The sequence below is a fragment of the Bufo bufo genome, chromosome 8 (assembly GCF_905171765.1).
Source record: "Bufo bufo chromosome 8, aBufBuf1.1, whole genome shotgun sequence".
NCBI classification, from domain to species: domain Eukaryota; kingdom Metazoa; phylum Chordata; class Amphibia; order Anura; family Bufonidae; genus Bufo; species Bufo bufo.
Genome location: NC_053396.1, coordinates 44387569 through 44407218, shown reverse-complemented (window position 1 = coordinate 44407218; position 19650 = coordinate 44387569).

The following is a 19650-nucleotide window of genomic DNA, read 5'->3' as shown; positions in this document are numbered from 1 at the left end:
GCCTATGACCGCCTGTACAAAATCAGGCCGGTCATCGATCACTTTGGGGCCAAATTTGTACAGGCCTATTTACCTGGAAGGGAAGTCGCGGTTGATGAGTCTCTCATTGTGTTCAAGGGGAGACTCATTTTCCGCCAGTATGTTCCCTCAAAGCGGGCGAGGTATGGCGTGAAGCTTTACAAACTTTGTGAGAGTACCTCAGGGTACACTTACAAGTTTCGTGAGATTCCCGTATTCAACCCCCAGAATGTCCCCCCACTCTGGGTGTTAGCGGGAAACTTGTGTGAGACCTTATGCACCCACTGCTAGATAAGGGTTACCACCTGTACGTGGATAACTTTTATACTAGTATCCCCTTGTTCCAGTCCCTCGCCACCAGATCCACGTCCGCTTGTGGGACCGTGCAAAATCAACGCGGCCTCCCTGCCCACCCCCTCCAGGTACCTATCCCCAGGGGTGAGACCCGTGCCCTTACCACTGGAAACCTGTTGCTGGTCAGATATAAGGACAAGAGGGATGTCCTTGTACTGTCCACAATTCATGTTAACGGCATCACACCTGTCCCTGTGAGAGGTACCGCGGCAATGGTCCTCAAGCCCGATTGTATCGTCGACTACAATCAGTATATGGGAGGAGTTGATCTCTCTGATCAAGTCCTCAAGCCATATAATGCCATGCGCAAAATCCGGGCATGGTACAAAAAAGTTGCGGTCTACTTGGTGCAGGTTGCCTTGTACAACTCTTTTGTGCTGTCCCGGAGCGCTGGCAACACAGGGACATTCTTTCAGTTTTATGAGGCAGTCCTCAAGGCCCTGATATTTTCGGACCGGGAAAGAGCAGGCCGGAGTACCTCGGGAACTGGGGGTGCCCGGATCGTCCCTGGCCAAAACTTTCCAGGTGTGGTCCCCCATACTGGAAAGAAGGGACGGACCCAAAAAAGGTGCAGTGTCACAGGAGGGGGATATGGAAGGACACCACTACTCAATGTGACACGTGCCCCAATCATCCGGGCCTCTGCATTATTGGTTGCTTCAGGGAGTACCACACTTCCATGGAGTACTAAATTTATATCCCAATTTAGCCACTGACAATCGGATAAAAAACTGGTTCTCAGACTTGAGACACTAAAACTAAAAAAATATATATTTTTTTTGTAAAACTAAAATAAATCAAAAAGTAGACTTATTAGGTATCGCCGCGTCCGTAATAATCTTCTCTATAAAAATACCCCCCCAACCCCTCAGATGAACACGGTGCAAACCTTACATCACAAAAATTGTAATAGCAAGCGATCAAAAAGTCATATGCCCCCCAAAATAGTGCCAATAAAACCATCCTCTCCTACCGCAAAAAATCCGCCCCCGACTCTTAGACTAGGGAGATACTAATATGTTTTTTTTTTCTTTATACCTAGACATATTAGGTATCGCCACGTCCGTAAGAATCTGCTCTATAACAAATTCACCCCCAACCCCTCAGATGAACACGGAAAAAAAAAAAAGGTCTTTTTTTGTCACCATACATCACAAAAATTGTAATAGCAATCGATGAAAAAGTCTAATGCCCTCCAAAATAGCGCCGATAAAACCGTCCTCTCATCCCGCAAAAATTAGCCCCTACATAAGCTAATCGGCAAAAAAAAAAAATATTAAACGGTGCCAAAAAAGCAATTTTTTGGCAAACTTTCCATGTTAATTCTTTTTTTCCACTAACAAAGCAAGGGTTAACAGCCAAGCAAAACTTAATATTTATTACCCTCATACCGCAGTTTACATAAACACCCCATATGTGGTCGTAAACTGCTGTATGACCAAACAGCAGGGCGCAGAAGGAAAGGAACGCCGTATGGTTTCTGGAAGGTAGATTTTGATGCCCTTTTTTTTTGGCACCATGTCCCATTTGAAGCCCCCCTGATGCACCCCTAGAGTAAAAACTCTGTAACTCAGTAAAACGACCCCATCTAAGAAACTACACCCCTCAAGGTATCCAAAACTGATTTTACAAATGTCGTTAACCCTTTAGGTGTTCCACAAGAGTTATTGGCAAATGGAGATTCAATTTCAGAATTTATATTTCTGGTAACCTTGCCTCACAAAAATGTAATATAGATAAACCAAATATAATATGTACCCTAAAAATAGACCCAACAAAACTGGCCCCTTGTCCCGTAGTTTCCAAAATGGGGTCACTTTTATGGAGTTTCTACTCTAGGGGTGCATCAGGGGGGCTTCAAATGGGACATGGTGTAAATAAACCAGTCCAGCAAAATCTGCATTCCAAAAACCATAAGGCGCACCTTTCCCTCTACGCCCTACTGTGTGCCCGTACAGTAGTTTACGGCCACATTCCTGCAAACTACAGAATCAGGGCAATAAATATAGCATTTTGCTTGGCTGTTAACCCTTGCTTTGTTACTGGAAAAAATGGATTAAAATGAAATTTGAGAATTACAATTTTTTGGCAAATTTTCTATCTCCATTTGCCAATAACTCTTGTGCAACACCTAAAGGGTTAAAGTTTGTAAAATCAGTTTTGAATACCTTGAGGGGTGTAATTTCTTAGATGGTGTCACTTTTATGGAGTTTCTACTCTAGGGGTGCATCAGGGGGGCTTCAAATGGAACATGGTGTAAATAAACCAGTCCAGCAAAATCGGCCTTCCAAAAACCATACAGGAAAACTTTCGCTCTACGCCCTACTGTGTGCCCGTACAGTAGTTTACGGCCACATATGGGGTGTTTCTGCAAACTACAGAATCGGGGCAATAAATAAAGCATTTTCTTTGGCTGTTAACCCTTGCTTTGTTACTGGAAAAAATGGATTAAAATTTAAAATTTGATAAAAAATTGAAATTCTCAAATTTCATCTCCATTTGCCAATAACTCTTGTGCAACACCTAAAGGGTTAACGACGTTTGTAAAATCAGTTTATAATACCTTGAGGGGTGTAGTTTCTAGAATGGGGTCATTTTTCGGTGGTTTCTATTATGTAAGCCTCACAAAGTGACTTCAGACCTCAACTGGTCCCTAAAAATTGGGTTTTTGAAAATTTCAGAAGAATTTCAAGATTTGCTTCTAAACTTCTAAGCCTTGTAACATCCCCAAAATATAAAATATCATTCCCAAAATGATCCAAACATGAAGTAGCCATATGGGGAATGTAAAGTAATAACTATTTTTGGGGATTTTACTATGTATTATAGAAGTAGAGAAATTGAAACTTGGAAATTTGCTAATTTTTATTTTTTTTTGTAAATTTGGTATTTTTTTTAAAATAAAAATGATTTTTTTTTTTACTTCATTTTACCAGTGTCATGAAGTACAATATGTGACGAAAAAACAATCTCAGAATGGCCTGGATAAGTCAAAACGTTTTAAAGTTATCACCACTTAAAGTGACACTGGTCAGATTTACAAAAAATGACCTGGTCCTTAAGGTGAAATAAGGCTGTGTCTTTAAGGAGTTAAAAAGTGGGTTTTTGAAAATTTCTGAAAAATTTCAAGATTTGCTTCTAAACTTTTAAGCCTAACATCCCCAAAAAATAAAATAGCATTCCCAAAATGATTCAAACATGAAGTAGACATATGGGGAATGTAAAGTAATACATTTTTAGAGGTATTAACATGTATTATAGAAGTAGAGAAACTGAAACTTGGAAATTAAGCTGAAAATGAGCCCGGTCCATAAGGGGTTAAGGAGTAGGGAGAACTGGGCCCTACGATGTTGAAGGTGTTGAAGAAGGTGGATTTAGCTAAAGACGGATTGCTTTGATCTTCCAAGATTGCATATACCTCGATCGCCTTATCTCGGTGACCACCCGGATAAACTCTGACAAGGCAAATTTTTGAGCAGGACTTCCCTCCTGCGAGTCTTTTACAGATCTCAGTACTGTGAGAAGTGACTACTGCGGTGTCTACGTCAGTGTCTATCTGCTTCCCGTTATGCTTCTCTGCTTCAGGTGATACCTGAGAGGGTGGTCCAGGATGTAAAGCCGTGTTGTGTTCTGTGCTACCACATTCTGTGCATGTCACACTGACCTTACAATTCCTGGCGAAGTGCGATGTTGTAGCGCAAAACCTGAAGCAGATGTTATTTTCTTGGAGGAATTCTTTGCGGTCCTCTAAAGAATTCTCCCTGAAGGCTCTGCATTTTAATAGAGAATATGGTTTCTTGTGCAGGGGCATTCTTTGGTAAGATCTTTGAGTTTTTTCTCTTCTTGAGAAGACTTGGCCTGTAAGGAGAACCTGTGGAGGCAACGTTAGTTTTGTGGACTGCCACTGGTGTTTTATGAGGTTTGACAACAGGGGTAGTGGTACATGACAATGTAAAGTCAAAACTGGGATCATTCCTAATCCTTGCCTGTTCAGCGACAAAGTCTACACCACGAAGGGGGGAATGGTACATTATGAAACCGTTTATAATTGTAACCATGAGTGATCCACTTCTCTTGTAGAATATAAGGGAGTTTTTGGACAATCGGATTGACACCTCTTGCGGTGTCCACAAATGCTAGCCCCGGCAGATCTCCTTCTGCCTGAGCAACTTGTACGTCTATCAACGAGTTTCCTGAACTTCTGGTATTCCCTACCCACTATTCTGGGAAAATTATCAATTCTCTTATATAAAGCATTTTCTATAGCTTCTATTGACCCATAACACTCATCAATTCTTTCCCACACCATCTTTAGGCCTTTGCCCGAATAGTTTATGTTAATGTCTCTGATTCTTTTGGCATGTTCAGCAGACTCGCTTCCAAGCCACTTTACCAAGAGCTCTAACTCCTCACTATAGGAAAGATCTAAGTCTCTTATGGCGTTCTGGAAGGAGGCTCACCATGCCCTGTAGTTCTCGGGGCGATCAGTGAACTTTATAAGTCCTTTGGTAACCATCTCCCGTTTAGCAAAGAACTTAGCGAAGTCCATGGTGGCCTGGTTAGCGCCAATACTACGTATGTGTTGTTGTTATGCTGCATGTGTGGTGTATCACCATACCTTTTAGGGGTTTCTGGCTTAGGGAAGTCTGTATAATGCCGTTCTGATACGAAGGGTGTCCCTTTAAGTCGAAGTGTTCTAGCTTTCGTTTTGTAGGGTGGTAGTTATGGTCAGCATCGCTTTGTTGCATATCATTCTGCTTGAGGTACTGTGGTTCAAGGTGTAGGATCTTTGGCACTCTGTATAAGCTGGCTGATATACTGGATCATAGTCATCATCTGTTTTGGGATGCTGATGGACGTATTCTGCGAGTGAGCCACGCTGTGTCGGATCTTGTTCATCTAGGTCTGGCCCAGGTACTTGGCTGTGTTTCTTGCATTCGGGAAACTCCAAGGTTTCTAGGAACTCTGCTTTGGCAACTGCGGCTGCTGCTTCTTTCTCTGCAGCTTGTTTCTCCAGTGACACTTGCAGGAGTACTCTCTCCTTTTACATTAACGCTCTCTTGTTTTCGATTGACCCTTGACGGTGTACTCTCTTTTCTTCCAGTGACGCTCTCTTTTTTTCCTGATCTGCTTGCCTTAGATTTAGTTGCATCTCTTGCGCAGCAAAGGAAGACTTTACTTTTGCAGCCTCAGCTTCTGCACAGGCGAGATCAGCATTTTCTCTTATTGAGGAATTGCTAGAGCAGCTTGCTTGTGACCGGGTCCTGTATGATGATGCCTGGCTAGTGGGCATTGTGTGTCTTTGCTGGCTGCTTAATGTCCCTGCGCAGACTCAGTCTAGATAGAAACAGACTTTGGTGTGATCTGGATCATGCTGCACTTGCTGGTGTCTGCACTCACTTCTTGTGACTGTATGGCAACTGCTGCAATCTTGTATGCAGGACTGCGTGTGTGATGGCGGCTCAATGTAATGAGATCTACTATTGCTGGAGACTATATCTGTTTTACTGTTCTGTCTTCATACACGTTCACACAGTGTGCAGTCTGACATTCAGTATAAACCATTCTTGTCTTCCAAATAAGAGGACTGTTTTCTGTAGTCTAACTTGTTTATTGGTCAACAGAATTGTGAATTGGGAAAACTACAAGAATACAAATGGCTTGTGTAAGTAAAACATATAGAATAGCATGTACAGTAATACATTGACAGAGAAAGCAGATGTCCAAAATGGCTGCCTATACATAGAACTGCATTTCTTGCTGACAGAAATAACTCCCTGAGTGATACTTATACCTAGCTAAACAGTTCTGCATAACATAATGTCCCAGTAACAAGGTAGATCTCACTCACCAGATATACTTGCACACAGATGGTGGAGTTTAAGAAGGAGAACTGCATGGAACAGCTCTGCTGATGTCCTGTAGTCGAAAGACAGGTCTTCTCCTTCCCAGAATGCCTTGCACTACCCACAATGCCTAGCACCTCCCACAAGCAATAATCTTTATTAACAAGAAAACAAGGTTCAATACATTTTTACCACCACTAGATGGTGCTGTTATTAACTAATAACTACAGGAATACAGAAATTGCAGCAGAATGAATTAGAAATATAATAGATGTAAACTGAAATTAATCTCCCTGTGCTGTAGGCAGAACAATGATATACCTTTACTTATGACTTTGTGTTAGAACCTTTTTGGGATAAGGTTCCTGTTGATACCTCTTTTTGCAATATGCTGGTATCTTCACTAGGATACCTATTGCATGAAATGCTTCTCATAGATCTATGGAGAGTCATGAACTCTCAGGATAGCCTTCATGGCATCCCATTCTATATGCTTAGTAGAAGTTTTACAAACAAAGTAAAAGTATCCCGTGAGTGATCATTTAATGGATGAACAATCGACATGAACCCAAAAGAGATTGTCTCCAAAACCTATTTTTTATTGGTCTATCCTCCCCATATTAAGCCCAAGTATTAATGGAGAATTATCTAATAATCAGACAAACATATATTCTATTTTTGTGATCACATTATAAATTGTACCATTGCTCATAGCCAGTTATATACAAGAAAGAGACTGATAAGTACTAGAATGACACAAATATTGTCACACTCATCACAAATATTGTCCATGGTTCAGCTTATTAGTCAAACCGAATGAACAGAAAGTCATAAGGACAGGTATTGTCTAGTAGATTATAAACTATATTTGTGTCAGACCGTATATTGGAGGCTGCAAACAGATTGACGGGGAATAAGGAAACATTAAACAGGTTATCTGGGTTGTGCTGCAATTCCATGTGGGGGCCACTTCCGGGATCATGTGCCATACATTGGGTATATGATCCTAGCCTGGTGTTAGAACCCGCAGTGCATGTGTGAGTCTGAATCTCTACCTAGCACTGTAGCAAATACTCATGCTTTGTGGGTTCTAACCCCAGGCTAGGATCACATGCCCAATGTAAGGCATGTGATCCTGGAAGTGGCCACCACTGGGAATGGTTATGACCACCCTGCAATCCATCAGCAGTGGCCTTGCTTGCACACTATAGAAAAATCACCAGCCTATGTGCGCTCCCACTCATAGGCTGGTGCTTTTTCCTATAGTGTGCATGCATAGTCACCACTGTTGCATTGCAGGGTGGTCATAACCATGGAAATGAGCTGTGTATAATGTGATTGAAAAATTAATCCAGTCAGCAAAGGATGAAATATAGATAATAACAATATATTAGTAAATGCAATATATTTACTATCTCTAAATAATAAATGCTATTTGCTGAAGTGAGTAACCCCTTTAAGTGAGGCAGATAAATTAATAATAATTCTACTTTTTAGTAATTTTTGATGAGGCTCCATTGGTGTGCTATCTTGGCATAATTTACTGCTAAGCTAAATTGGCTAATAGCAGCAATACAGATCAGCTTTCTAAGCATAAAAAAACATTATTCTCAATATGATAAGACTATAGACTTTTATTATGGGTTAAATGAGTGAGAAAAAAAATAACTGAAGAAAAAAAAAAATCAAAATCTTTCCCATTCCAGTCTGACCTCTTATCACTAAGCTATAGGATTACCTCGTGGAGAAGAATGTTTTTTCCTTGCTTAGAAAGCTGACATATATCACTGGTGTCTTTATAATAATAATAATATATTATGCCTATGACTAAAGTAATATGCATGATTTCTAATTATATCTCAATGTGGTAAAGCTACAGTAAGTAGTGAATATCATAGGTACATTCTAGGACACAGCTGTACCCTTAGCATGCTGATTAGAGATGAGCGAATTTCATGTTATAAAATTTATTCACGCTATGTTTGGTGGTAAAAGCAGAATTGCATTATGGATTCCGTTACCACAGACCATAACGCAATTCTATGACAGAATGCATAACTTTTTCATTCTGTCATAATAGAAAATATGAAATTCACTCATCTCTAATGCTGATGTCTAGCCCTGTCAATCAAAGTGAGGGGGGAGTGTGTAGAGCACAGGGGGTGTTACAAAGGCAGTGCTCCAAGGATTCAGCCAAGCCCCCCCCCCCATCCCCCCGATGCTCTAACTTGCTTCTTTGCATATGAATAAAAATTCAGATATCTCTGCAGCTGTTTAGCATACAGACAAAAGAAAGTTATTGTTTTAATCAGCACGATGAGCCCTACCAGGACATATGTATTCCTCTCATGTTTACGAACAGACAGACGCTCTTTCATATAATTTTTTTTTTTTTATGAAGGTGTAAGCATTGCTGCACATGTTTGTACATGTAATTTTTAAGATGGAGGGTCATTGTAGTCATATGATGGCTTGTGTTTGCATGCCAACTAACAGTTTTTATTAGGACTGTTATGTGATGCATAATTTATTAATTAATTCTTCGAATTCTCATTTTTTTGTGTGGATGAGGAAACGCCAAAAAATTAAATAAAATAAATAAATAAATATCTCCACTGGTTATCATGTAATAAAAAAAATAACAGTTTCTATAGTGCTTCAAAATACATGGTATTTTGATGTATTATTGCCTCCACCAAAAGCCTTGATTGCATTGTGGGGTGCAGGTGGCTGACAAAGGTAGACACCTATATCTGTCAAATACCTTAAATGCTTTGACCAATATTGACTTCAGCATCTAAAGGGTTAAATCATAAAACATCGATTCTGTTGGGCTCCACTGAATGCTCTGATGCCCAAGGCTGTTAGGGCTCATACACACAAACGTATTTTCTTTCCGCTTCCATTCTGGGTTTTTTGCGGACCATATGTGGAACCATTCACTTCAATGGGTCTGCAAAAACAACGGAAGGTACTCTGTGTGCATTCCATTTCTGTATTTCCGTATTTCTGTTCCGCAAAAAAGTAGTGCATGTTATAAGAGCTTCTAAAGCACAGGCAGAAGAGAAATTGAGCTAATTTCAGTCAGTGAAAAAAGGCGATAAGACATTCTTCAGATACATAAATGAAAAAAAAGGAAACTAAAACAAGGAATTACCAAATTAAAAACAAAAGAAGGAAGGTATATGGAAGAAGATAAAGAACTAGCTGACTGCCTCAATGAATATTTCTGTTCAGTTTTTACAAAGGAAAATGAAGGAAAAGGACCTCAGTTAGGAGAGATGACTAATTAATCTTTTGATGCATGTGTCTTTACAAAGGAAGAGGTTCTAAGTCAGCTGTCTAAAATTAATACAAATTAGTCACAGGGGCCTGATGGGATACACCCAAAGCTATTAAAAGAGCTCAGTGGCGAACTACCAAAACCATTAACAGATTTATTTAACCAGTCACAACAGGAGTCGGAAGATTGGAATTGGAAAATGTTGTGCCCATTCACAAGAAAGGTAGTAGGGAGGAATCGGGCAACTATAGGCCAGTAAGCCTGACATCAATAGTGGGGAAATTAATGGAAACCAAACTTAAGGAGAGGATTGTGGAACATCTAAAATCCCATGGATTGAAAGATGAAAAACAGCATGGGTTTACTTCAGGGAGATCATGTCAAACTAATCTTATAGATTTTTTGGATCCGGTGACTAAAATAATAGATGGCGGAGGTGCAGTACACATCGCTTATCTGGACTTTAGTAAGGCTTTTGATACTGTCCCACATAGAAGGCTTATCAATGAATTGCAGTCTTTGTGCATGGACTCCCATATTGTTGAATGGATTAGGCAGTGGCTGAGGGACAGACAACAGAGGGTTGTAGTCAATGGAGTATATTCAGACCATGGTCTTGTTACCAGTGGGGTACCTCAGGGATCTGTTCTGGGACCCATATTGTTTAATATCTTTATCAGCGAAATTGCAGAAGGCCTCGATGGTAAGGTGTGTTTGCTGATGACACAAAGATTTGTAACAGGGTTGATGTTCCTGGAGGGATACACCAAATAGAAAATGATTTAGGAAAACTTGAGGAATGGTCAAAAATTTGGCAACTAAAATTTAATGTTGATAAGTGCAAGATAATGCACCTGGGGCATAAAAACCCAAGAGCAGAATATAAAATCAGTGATACAGTCCTAACCTCAGTATCTGAGGAAAGGGATTTAGGGCTCATTATTTCAGAAGACTTAAAGGTAGGCAGACAATGTCATAGAGCAGCAGGAAATGCTAGCAGAATGCTTGCGTGTATAGGGAGAGGCATTACCAGTAGAAAGAGGAAGGTGCTCATGCCGCTCTACAGAGCACTAGTGAGACCTCATTTGGAGTATTGTGCGCAGTACTGGAGACCATATCTCCAGAAGGATATTGATACTTTGGAGAGAGTTCAGAGAAGAGCTACTAAACTAGTACATGGATTGCGGAATAAAACTTACGAGGAAAGATTAAAGGACCTTAACATGTATAGCTTGGAAGAAAGACAAGACAGAGGGGATATGATAGAAACTTTTAAATACATAAAGGGAATCAACAAGGTAAAAGAGGAGAACATATTTAAAATAAGAGAAACTGCTACAAGAGGACATAGTTTTAAATTAGAGGGGCAAAGGTTTAAAAGTAATATCAGGAAGTATTACTTTACTGAGAGAGTAGTGGATGCATGGAATAGCCTTCCTGCAGAAGTGATAGCTGCAAATACAGTGAAGGAGTTTAAGCATGCATGGGATAGGCATAAGGCCATCCTTCATATAAGATAGGGCCAAGAGCTATTCATAGTATTCAGTATATTGGGCAGACTAGATGGGCCAAATGGTTTTTATCTGCCGACACATTCTATGTTTCTATGTTTCTATGTCCTATTATTGTCCGCAAATCACGGTCCGAGGCCCCATTCAAGTCAATGGGTCTGCAAAAAATACGGAACGCACACGGAACACATCCGTATTTCATCAGTATTTTGCAGATCCATACTGTAGAAATGCTATGCCCAGCCCATATTGCTCATGTGTTTGGTGATTAATAAATTACTATTTCCAATCCGCAAAAAACGGATCGCATATGGAAACTAGACGGATATGTTTTGTGGAATAACGAATGGAAGAGGACTTAAATCATAGAAAAAAAAACACTCAGATACGGAACAACGGATCCGTGAAAAACAGACCACAAAACAACAACGGTCATGTGCATGAGCCCTTAGCAAGAGCCTGGACATCAGGACTGAACAGTATATAATGCTGAGATCTCATTCTGAAGAGCCACCATAAAAGAATGGTGAATCATAAGTACCTTGAATGGTGTCTGTAAAAACAGTATACAGTGGTTCTCATGGCATTATGAAGTAAGGTATTGTTAATTAACCTGGTGAAAAAGTCACAAGGCAACACACATTCCCTACTTGTGTTGTCACAGCTTCAATTATATAAAGATATATATTACTCTTCTTTTATGCATATAAATTAATTTAGAAGAAATTTGATAAGTTCTGTTTTTCATGAAAATTTAAAGCTTGAAATAGATCATGATGTTTATATTTAATGAGTATAAATTGCCCTTAAAATTGAAGGCTTAATTCATTTCCAGGAATCCAAACCCTTGCTACAAATGCAACTGTTTAGAAAATCACTTAGTATATTGTCAACATGCTAGTAAAAAATAAAGATGAGGAGAAGTCTATGTTTAGCTTGAAGCAACATGTCTGAACATGTTCTAACTTGTCTGAAAACAGGCAAATTTCTGTTTTTCACTGCTGAAAATTTGTGGATGATGAAATCAGAAGTAAAAATGTCAGGGGTGGAATAAGAGGTTTAGGAAAGTAAGAAGTAACAGAACCATCTACTCAATCATGAGTTTCTGGGAATACAAGGGGTCAAATAAGTTTTCTGTTAAAAATGGTTTCTGTGAAATGTCTGTTTGTGTTGACTACCATGTAGACAAATGTTTTGCGACGTCTCCTTTATCTGCTTATAGCGCACAAACATATTATGTTGAACTGTACAGAGATTGCCACCAATCACATCAATCCCTGTCCCTGTAGAGACTCACAATCTATTTCCCTATGTCCTCTTTACATGCACACTTATTAGGCTACTTTCACACTTGCGTTCGGGGTTCCGCTTGTGAGATCCGTTTGAAGGCTCTCACAAGCGGCCCCGAACGGATCCGTACGGCCCCAATGCATTCTGAGTGGATGCGGATCCGCTCAGAATGCATCAGTTTGGCACCGTTTGGCCTCCGTTTCGCTCAGCAGGCGGACACCTGAACGCAGCTTGCAGCGTTTTGGTGTCCGCCTGGCAGTGCGGAGCCAAACGGATCCGTCCAGACTTACAATGCAAGTCAATGGGGACGGATCCATTTGACATTGACACAATATGGTGCAATTGCAAACGGATCCATCCCCCATTGACTTTCAATGTAAAGTCAGGAGTCCCTATTAATATACCATCAGATCAGAGTTTTCTCCAATCCGATGGTATATTTTAACTTGAAGCATCCCCATCACCATGGGAACGCCTCTATGTTAGAATATACCATCGGATTTGACTTAGATCGTGAAACTCAGATCCGACAGTATATTCTAACACAGAGGCGTTCCCATAGTGATGGGGACGCTTCAAGTTAGAATATACTAAGAACTGTGTACATAACTGCCCCCTGCTGCCTGAGTTAAAAACAGGGGGGGAGGGAGGGGGGGCCGGCCACACTAACCACCAATGAGTTAAAAACAGGGGGTGAGGGGGGGGGGCGGCCGCACTGGCCACCAATGAGTTAAATACAGGGGAGGGAGGGGGGCCGCACTGGCCCCCAATGAGTTAAATACAGGGGAGGGAGGGGGGAGTTATGTACGCCTCTGTGTTAGAATATACTGTCGGATCTGAGTTTTCACAAAGTGAAAAATCTGATCTGAAAAAAACTGTTATGCAGATGGATCCGTTCTGAACGGATGCAAGCGTTTGCATTATAGGAGCAGATCCGTCTGTACAGACACCAGACGGATCCACTCCGAACGCAAGTGTGAAAGTAGCCTTACCTATGGAGTCAATTTAGCATTTTTATTTCTTTATATTATTATTTTTTTCCCTTCCCTCCTGTATTTAGGTGAAATTACTAACTTCACGTAGATGTGGCTGTGGATCATATTTGAACCCACAATGAAATAGGTAATATACTTATCTGTTTGTAACTGGTAAGAATATAGTTAATTTCTATTAGTCAGCCAGAGAAGCCTGGACTCCTGGAGTATTTTTTATGGCAGCTAGATCAAATGGTGAAATGCATCATGGATTACAATAGTGTCTAGAGCTTCGGGTTTGTCACTTATAGAAGACATATTGTCACCTAAGATGGGTGTGTGCAAACTTTAAAAGATATGTTAATAAAAATCTCCTTAGCCAAACTAAGGAATAATAATAATGAGGTGAATTAAAAGACACTCAGCCATTTAATCATCATGGTCCTTACCATTCATTATCTCATTCTCCATTCATGGACATTTGGCATTCAAATTGATGGACAGCTCTGTGAACCTGACCCGGAAAATAATGCCATTAACTACAGTATAATTTTGTAAATACAAAGGGGGTCATTTACCAATCTGAAATACGCCTAAATTAGGCATATTTCAAGTGCAGATTGCGGTGCAACAGCTAGTTGCTCAGCAGTCTGACTTCTCCCTGCTCACGCCAGGTCTAAAATTGTGGGTGTGACTACATACTACCACAGTCTGTCGGGGTCATCCTTCCCCTCCTTCTCAGGGCTCAGGTAGCCATGTGGTATAAGCACCACATCTTCTGTCCCATTGCCAATCATTTTTCTTAGCATCCCCTCCAGGATGTGAAAGAGTATAACGGAATCATTCATGCCGTAGTACTGCCCACTGACAAATAAAGTGGCCTACTCAAACGGCCTGAGCAAACAGCACACGTCGTGTATGAGCTGCCACTGGCTAAGATGGAAATTCTCCTGGTAAGTAAACCTGTCTGTCTGCTGCATTAAGAAATCGTTGACCGCCTTCCTTTTCTCTTATAGGCAGTCTAACATATGGAAAGTGGAGTTCCAACAGGTGGAAACGTTGCATATTAGGTGATGTTGGGGAAGACCATTTTGCCTTTGAAGCTAAAGGAGGGGCGTGTTTTGCACAGTAAGAGTGGCTGAAGTTCATGTAAATTTCCCAGGACATATTTAACTGCTCTTGTAGTCCAGTGAAAGACTTGAGTAACCGGGGAACAACCAGATTGAAGACGTCTGCCATGAAGGTCACATGTGTCAGCCCTCCCTGTTGCAGTGCAGAAAAAATGTTCTTCCTGTTATCAGTAACCATGTTTCCCATCTCCAGTTGGTGAGGATACAGCCATTGTTCAATTTCTTTATTGATGACATGGAACAGTTCCTCCCCAGTGTGGCTCTGTTCGCCAAGGGTGACCAGGTAAAGAACCGCGAGATAACACCAAGCTTTGCATAGGTGATATGATAGAGGACCACTGTGAACTTTGCCTAGAGGGTGTCAGGCAGCAAGGGAGACAGACGCAGTCTCATCTGAAGCATGTCACCACGCAAAGACGTGTCTCTCATTCTCCCAGGTGGTCTCTGGCCCTCCAGCGGAACATCCCTCACCCCTCGCTGGCCATGAGGGGTGGGGTGTCACCTCCGGAGGACGGAGCTAGTAAAGGTTTGCGCTTTATGCGCGCGCATCACTCTGTGAGATGCACTCCGGATCTTGGTACTGCTGGGAGATGGGGCGCCGTCATTCTCAGCGGATGGGATGCCGGAACCCCTAGCATCAGGGAACCAGGGAACTTCTGTTGTCATGTTTCCTGACTTAGATATGTGGTGGGAGGTTCCCTTCTCTGCACACTTTCAGTCCTCACCTGTGCTTGCTGGTCTGAGGGTGGAGATTGGATGTAACCACAGCAGTGTTAAGCGATCTGTTGAGGGATATTTAAACCTGGTCTTTTCCCTCACTCACTGCTGATTATTCAGTTGCTTCCCTGGTTCTGCATCTGAAGCTATCTGGTGAGTGGTTTCTCTGGTTACTGACTCTGGCTTTGGTTGTCTTCTGGTTCTGTCACAATCAGTGTGGGGGAAAAACTCCACACTAAACACAGGAGGGAAGGGAAACAGTAACTACCTATCAATATGAATAGACCTTGAAGGTAGGAATATTCATATGATGGATACCTAGGCCCTTACATCCCTATAAGACCCTGGAATGAGATTGGACCAGAGACAACCCATTCCTCCCCAGATGGACGAATGGAAGTCTCTGTCTCATGCCCAGATACAAACAACAGGGAATATAACAAACACAAAACTATAAGAAAAGACAAGACTTAACTGAAAGTAGAAAACTGGCAACTCCAGACGCACCACAGAGTACAACTGACCAGCTAGTTAGAAGGCAGGAAGAAAATCTATAAACCGCACCTCCAAGAGTGAGAAGCGGCTACTTATGGGAAAAGTAGATTACCAACAAGAAACACCTAAAGCAAGGGGGGTGGCATTCACCAAAACACAGACACAATAAGATCCACAGTGAACTTGTCAATTTAACACAAGAGTTGTCAGTCTCTCCGATCTCCTGGTACCTGCCACGGGAACGTCCATGACAGGTTCTTGTGCCCTGGCTCACGTTTACTGACAATTCTCGTGTTTCCCTATTTACCATTAGTGATGGACGAACTTTGGCCGGGACGATTCGCGAACACGAACGCGCATTCGCAATAAAATTAATGGCAGGCGAACCTGAAAAACCTTAAGGTCATATTTGCAGCCAGCAAACACTTACTAGAGGTACACAAATAGTCCAACAACATGGACAGTGATATACCAGAGGTGGATCATTGGTAGATTTGAGCGGACACCTGGATGTTCAGGTTCGCCGGGTTTGGCCGAATTTGCAAAAAAGTTTGAGTTCGGGACCCGAACTTGACCCTGAAGGTCCTGAACCCTATTGAAGTCAATAGGGTCCCGAACTTTGGAGCACTAAAATGGCTCTAAAAAAGTCATGGAAAGGGCTAGAGGGCTGCAAAAGGCAGCAAAATGTGGTTAAGAGCATGGCAAATAAATGTGGATAGGGAAATGACTTAAAATAACATAAAATATGTAAAAATACAAAATAATAATCTTGATCTAGGAGGAGGAGGTCCATATGGAGTAGGAGGTTGAGGAGGTGGTGGATGTGGCGGTGTAGGTGGAAGCGGCGGTGGAGGAGGAGGTAGCAAACACTGTTTTTTGGTTTTGGTTTTTATTTTATATTATTCTTTTTTTTTATTTTGTTCAAATTTGAGTACACCCCAAAATATTGGTAAATATAAAAAACAAAACAAAGAGAAAGTGCGCTGGAGTACAACAATGGCTGGGTGAGGCCGGTATACATGTATATTCTGCACAAGGTACGGACAAGTCCTGTGGGATCCCTGCCTGGTTCATTTTAATGAACATGAGCTTGTCCACATTGGCTGTGGACAGGCGGCTGCGCTTGTCTGTGATAATCCCCTCCTGCCGTGCTAAACAAACGTTCAGACAATACACTGGCTGCAGGGCAGGCCAGCACCTCCAAGGCGTAAAGGGCAAGCTCCGGGCATGTGCCCAATTTGGAGACCCAGCAGTTGAAGGGGGCAAACCCATCAGTCAGTACGTGTAGGCGTGTGCACACATACGGCTCCACCATTTTGCTGAAATGCTGCCTCTTGCTAAGATGTTCCATATCAGCTGGTGGTGCTGGTTGTTGTGGCGTGCTGACAAAACTTTTCCACATTTCGGCCATGCTAACCCTGCCTTCTGAGGTGCTGGCGGTGCCCCAGCTACGTTGGCGACCTCTTCCTCCTTCTCAGCCTTCGCCTTGTGCTTCCACTGTGCCCCCACTGTCAGGTGGCAATGCCATCAGCAGCGCGTCGACCAGCGTACGCTTGTAGTCGTGCATCTTCCGATCAGTAACAGACGTTTTTACTAAATTTAGTTTCCTGTCAGCAATGCAGAGCAGGGTTTTTTCACATGCAAAAATGGTTTAATGTCAACCTTCAATGTAACAGACGAATTTTAGAAATTTAGGTTCCCTAAAGACTGAGATGAAAGACTGATGGCCATGGGCTGCAGGTGACAACTCTGATCTTTCAGCAAGGAACTGGGTGGGAGAAAATGTGAAGGAACTTGAGGCACTGTCAGCCACCCAATCTATTATCGCCTGTACTTGTTCTGGCCTCACCATTCGTAGAGTGGCATTTGGGCCTACCAAACAACGCTGAAGGTTCTGTCGCCTACTCGCACCTGAGGAAGGTGTTTTAACTTGTGCGTGTAGCTGGCACAGATCGACAACGTCCTCTCCCTGCAACAGGAGCTCCACCGACACCAGCAGCACCACGACCATGGCCACGTCCCTTATTTGACGCTCTCCTCTTTCTTTGCGTTCACCCACCAAACTAACAGATGGTTTATGTCAGGCGACAATGTAGCCGCCAATAGTCAACAATTAAGTTCACTGACATTAAGGCTGTGCCGGTGTCATAAAGAGAAAACATTTCTTGAGGTCACACAACAGTGTGACAGGCGAATTTAATACAATTACTTCACAGTCACAAAAAATGTGAATTTGTCAACCAACAATGTAACAGCAGTATTGATTGGTTTTATTGGACTGTCAGAAATGCAGCGCAGGCCGCAAATGTACTATCTAGCACAAAAAGGGTGTTTTTTTTCAAACAACACTATAACAGCAGTATTTACCAGTTTGTTTGGACTGTCAGAAATGCAGCGCAGGCCGCAAATGTACTATCTAGCACAAAAAGTGAGTTTTTTTCCAACCAACAATGAAACAGCAGTATTAAACGGTTTTATTGGCCTGTCAGAAATGCAGCGCAGGCCGCAAAGGTACTTTATGGAAAAAAAAATAAGATTTTTTTCACCCACAGTGAAACAGATGGATTTAACTGACTTTCTTTCACTATCACATAGAGTGCAGGCTGAAAAGGTACTTTATGGCCCACAATATCCCGGTTGTTTTTACTGATTATATTTCACTATCATATTTGCAGCACAGGCCACAAAGGTACTTTATGGGGAAAAAAAATATGATTTTTTCCCCCCACAGTGAAATAGATAGATTTACTGATTATATTTAAATCAGATTCGCAGTGCAGGCCGCAAAAAATTAATTTGTACCCCCAAAATCTAACAGATGGATTTACTGAATTTATTACACTCACATATGCAGCACAGGGGTACTTTATAGAAAAAAATGTGAATATGTCACCACCTGTGTCCTTGAACTCACAGACAGATTATATATATTATTTTCCCTTCCCCTGGCACATATGCAGTACAGATGCACTTAAAAAATGGTTATATGTTGCCCACTGAACTAAAAGAACAGGATTAAATTATTGTACCGGGCACATATGCAATGCTGGTGCACTGAACTTGCACAAAATGGCCGCCGACACCCACATAACTAACAGACGTACTGCTCCACCCAGCTTTTCCACAGTCTGATCTTGTCCATCCCTCTCATCTCTCCTTCTAAATCCTGGTATGTCTTGTCTGAACTATTAATGTCTCTTTTCCTGCTGGATTTATTGAGCATTTGTTTACATTGACTATTTCACCCCTGTATCTGGTCCTCCTTGATTAGGACATATGTAGCCCCCTCTCCTCTTGGTCACACCTGATTGAACAGTGAGTGGTATAAATCTAAGATCCTAGGTCTCTTCAGACCTTGGTCTTTCCACATGCAACATCTCTTAAGTGCATCTTTTAAGAAGGGGACAACAGGTAATTACAGACATAGTTAATGCAAACAATGTTTTAATTTTTCCTCTTACTCCTCCTACTTTTCCACAACCTCCTGAAATACCCCCACATCCATTCACCCAACAAGGAACTATTCATCTCTTCCTCCATCTTACCTTCTCATCTGACCTTTTGCACAAACCTGTTTGCCAACATAAAACACTTCCTTCCCAAACACACACAGACACCTCATGCCCTCTCTTATTCTCATCTATTAACACTTTCTCTGCTTCTCCTTACTGCTGGTGATATCTCTCCAAATCCAGGACCCCCTCAGCAAATCCCCACTATCACCTCCATGTCCCACTACAAATCTCCTTCAACAAATTTCTGCAACCCCTTAAACCTAATTACCATTCCTCTGACCCCTGCTCCTTTGGTTCCTCTTGCAGGAGCATTATGGAACGCGCGCTCCGTCTGTAACAAACTGTCATACATTTATGAACTGTTCATCTCTCAAAACCTTTCCTTTCTGGGTCTAACAGAAACATGGCTGACATCCTCAGACACCTCCTCCCCTGCTGCACTCTCTTATAGTGGATTTCAATTCACTCACACCCGCCGCCCCGGCTGCAAACATGGTGGAGGAGTTGGTCTTCTCCT